Below are 4,596 nucleotides of genomic sequence, written 5' to 3' on the forward strand. Positions count from 1 at the left end.
TAATTTTCAAAACGCTACAGCAAACTAGACTTTTAAATTCTCACAGCAAACTGAGGGTTTTTTACATTTAATTTTCATGGCATATCTAACATAATTTATTTACATACACTTTGCAAAACTGAGTATGAACCATGGACATGAAGCCTACCGGTGTTTTAACTGAGTTAGAGGAGGAGTTGCACACTTGCTGGCAAATTTCTGAGCAAAAATCCCAAAGCGTAGCGCGCCTCACCCAATGCGTAGCGTGCCCCTGGTGCGTAGCGCGTGAGTATATTTACACTGGAAAGGTGTGCTGATGCATAGCGCGCCCTGGGTGCATAGCGCGCCAATGCTGATGCGTAGCGCGCCCCTGGAACTAGCCCGATTTGCTCACCAGCTTGTAAAATCGCCCTAGAATGGATGCACTTTGCTCTTGAGATGTGAATGAGTTGGTTATGAGGAGAAATGCCTTTATATAGACTCCCTTTTAATTTTTACTTGACCAAAACCCATTTTGTAATGTTTGGGTTGTTGACACTTTTTCAGATTAATAGGCTCTGACTTTTTGGTTTCCCTTTAAAAAATAATTGGTTGAAATAATGATTTCTTCTGATAATTTTTTGCAGGGATAGCTCTGATATGCTCTGGAAAAGGAGACCAAGGCTGCGCTTGACCATTTGGAGAACTTGAAAATTTTGAGATTTTTTTTTTTTTACAAAAATGAGATGGTGACTTATCTTCAAAACAGAGTTTTGAAGAGAAGTGCTTATTCAGCTGTACAATGACGAAACTTATTGAAGTGATGATCTAACAAGGACATTCCACTGACCTGCTGGTCTTTTACAACTTCTCAAGACAAAAATTGACTCAACCCTAGACCTAAGACCTCAAAATTTTAAAACATGATTGTAAATGACCTTTGAAGACTTATTTTAATAAACAGGCATGAACCAGCAGTGCCAAGCATGAGGGGAACAAGTGATACAACCCACTCCATCAGAGTTTATGGAATTCCTAACGAAATGCAACTGATCAAAACTGATGGGACACCTAATCATGAAATGCAAAAGAGCTTTGATCTCTGATGGAGGACTAACTAGACGGACCCTAACAGAGCCATTCAGTGTTGAGGACAATGTCGCAACTCCCCAAGTGTATGGAAAACATGTGGATTTTCAAATGATAATCCCCCATTTGAAGTTTGACATTTTCACAGCAGCCTTCACATTTCATTGTGCCTCCATCCACAATTTGAACTTGGAAGTTAGAAACTGCTCGTACAAAACAATGCACTGCTTCTGCGACTTTTTGATGGATGAAATTATGTGTACTTCCACTATCAATCAAGACTACTACTGGGCAATGTTTAATAAAACCTCTGATTAGTTTGAGGGGAAGAAATCACTGCCAAAGCATGAAGCGAAATAACTGGTTCGTCAGAGACATTGTCCTTTTGGTTGTCTTCTTCTAGTAGCTCATGTTCCTCTAGTGGTGGATCTTCCTCTGTTGAGCTGTAGTCAGTGGCATCAATTTGAAAAAATTTGGGCTCCTTTCATTTATGACCTGGGGAGTATTTTTCATCACAGTAGTAACATAGGCCTTGCTTTCTTCTTTCGGCCATTTCCGTAGGTGACACCTTTTTGACCTTAAGTGTTTGAGTCGTGTTGTGAGCCTGTGGGGGGCGACCTTTAGCGGAGAAATTTGGGCGACTGTATTGGGCTGCTAATGCACGTTCCACGTTACGAGCTACCTTGCAAGCCTCCGTTGATGTGCGAGGGTGGTGCAGTAGGACTTGGGCTTTGATAGCTTCTTTAAGACCGCTAATAAAACATTCCGTGTAGAACACATATGAGAGACCCCAAGTGCGGAAGGCTAAGGCTTCAAAAGCTGTAATATATTCATCCACTGTACCAGTCTATCGGAGCTCAATAAGACAAACCAAAAAAGATGATTCCTAGTCAAAGCGGTCTTGAAGAGCTTTGGTGAATTTGGTCCAAGTCCTAAAAGGTCCAGTGCAACATTGATGCCATTCCCACCATTGCCACCTTTCATTGTCCAAGTACATGCTCCCCGACATAAGCTGTGTCTCATCATCGAAGATGTGATTCAGTTTGAAATACTTCTCCATTTGTGCTATCCATGTCGATGGGTGAGAACCGTCAAATTTATGCATATCCAACTTGGGAGGTTAGCTGACTGGGTTGTGGGTGGGTGTGCCAGACGTGAGGAGAGTGGCCAGACTCACCCTCATTGTGTTCATTGCCATTATACGCCTCCTCGTGGGCTTTCTCCTTGCCCTTCGGGACTATTTTCTCGACAATGCTACATAGTCCAGTAAGCTGAATGTGGAGATTTTGCACTGATTCTTCAAGTTTGTCCATCCTTTAATTGGGCATCACTTGAGCTCTAGTTTCTACCATAAACCAAACAGATTTTTTGAAAATTGGGACCACCTAAATTTTTTTTCACTAAGAAGTGAATGGTACCACCATGCTCAAATCGTCTTCTTGATTCTGATGGGATAGATGACCAATAAGCGTCCTGATTCTAACGGAGTTTTACTCCTTCCTTATCAATACTATAGTGGCCAAATCCTCAAAATGTCAATGCGACCAAAAGTCCTGCAAAAATTATACCTAATATAGGAACCCTTCACAACGACTCCGATCTGGTGGATCTAAGAGATCTGAATGGTGGATCTGATAGCTCTAGGCGGCGGAACAGACTGCTTCTGCGGATCTGATGGATCTAATAGATCGGAATGGCTGACCTGCGAACTTGAGACTGCGTGACTGATGTCTGCTGCTGCTGCACCCCTTTGCACAAGAAGATCTTGAAGAGATTATGTGTGATCCCCCGATAGAAAAGGGAACTATGGTCTTGAGGAGTGTCAGGTGCTATAGATCGCAATATACATAAGGGTCTGGCAGTAGTACTCAGCCCAATGTTTCAGGGCTCTAACTAAGGAGGATCGACTGTACCCTTAGCCGTACAACCCGACTACCCTATCGTACGGGTGAGTAATCTCTCCGAGTGTTGTTCTCGATGTACTGTAGCCACAGGACGGCCAACGGTTTATGTATGGCGAGGTTTCAAGGGAGCCTAGGGGGCTTCCGATATACCCAGAGGGTACTGGAAGACAATCCGTGCGCGGTTCTGTCTAATACGCTACTACTCGAAGGGGTACCCATAGGGGTTACAAGGGAGTCCAACAGACGTGACCACCTCTTGTATTTCCTACGTGTATGCCTCCCCAAATCCACAGGTTTATGCGCTCAACGACAGATCCCGTGGTTTAAAGACGCCAAAACACATCTCTAGCCAAATTTTTTTTTTGCTAAGAAATGGAGATCCCACTGGCCCTGGAAGGTGCTCTGATACCACTTGTTATGCTCTTAACCTGCAAAATGATACCCAAATATAGAATAAGCGAAGAAAAGATACCCAGAACACAGAATAACAATTATTTTATTCTTCAGAGAGTAATGTTCACTTGCCTCTTTGAGGGGGGCAACCTCCAATAGAGCAGAGCTCGATTACAAAGTAAGACACGATGCTCCTCACAGGGAGTCTCTATCCTTTATATATGACTCATACATGCAATACCATGGGCCAATACCATGGGTTTTATTAATACCATCTATCTAATACTACGGCCCATTTGCAACTAACTGTGGTTCCGTCATTAATTGCAGATTAACCACTTACAATTATTAATATGGGCTTTATTGACACTTGACTATGACGTGATCCCATTACATAAATAAGGGGGTTAGGGTGGGACCCTAACAGTGTTTCATCCAACCCCATTTTGTACAAGTGTTTAGCAATCAATGAGAAATTAGTTGCTCTAACTACAAACTCCTTCCTTTACTTCATAGTGTACTCTACGGGTTCCATTCCTGTAGCCAGAAACTGAATAATATCTGCAAAGTGATCATCTGCGACTCTGATTGTGAATAACTTCACATCAGGCAGGTTATCTTCAATAATTTTGGGTTCTTCTCCTATAGGTATCCTTGATAGTTGATCAGGACCAACATTTAATCTTCCTGGCTTCACTACAACTTTGAAGTATTACTCCTGGAACAGTAACAACCATCGAAAAATTTTTCCTCCTCCAAAAGTATTATTCACCAAATATTTCAGCATGGAGTGATCGATGAACATCTTGAAATGCACTCCAAATTAATAGTGCCTGAACTTCTATAATGCATACACGATAGCTAACCCCTCTATGTATGTTGTTCTATAGTTCTTCTCTACCTAGGACACTTTTCTTCTTGCAAATGCTATGGGGTGATCAATCTCTCCTTTTGGTGGTTGTGTTATTACTATACCCAATGCTATGCACGATGCATCGATTTGTACATGACACTCATTCCAGTCTAGGAAAACAAGAATAGGTGGAGTCACCATCTTCTCCTTCAGTACATTCAAACATTTCTAGCACTCTTCGCTCCATTGAAAGGTCCCATCTTTCTTTAGCAATTTCTCCATCAGCACAGTTATCTGAGCATACCCCTTTATAAACTTTCCATAGTAACCAGTGTGTCTAAGTGTCGTGCACAATTGTTTTACTGTTTTCAGTGCTAGAAAGCTCACAATAACAATGAT

Source organism: Pinus tabuliformis, chromosome 8 (genome assembly GCF_031772625.1).
Source record: "Pinus tabuliformis cultivar Carrire ecotype Pingquan chromosome 8, CPIR1, whole genome shotgun sequence".
In the NCBI taxonomy this organism is placed as follows: domain Eukaryota; kingdom Viridiplantae; phylum Streptophyta; class Pinopsida; order Pinales; family Pinaceae; genus Pinus; species Pinus tabuliformis.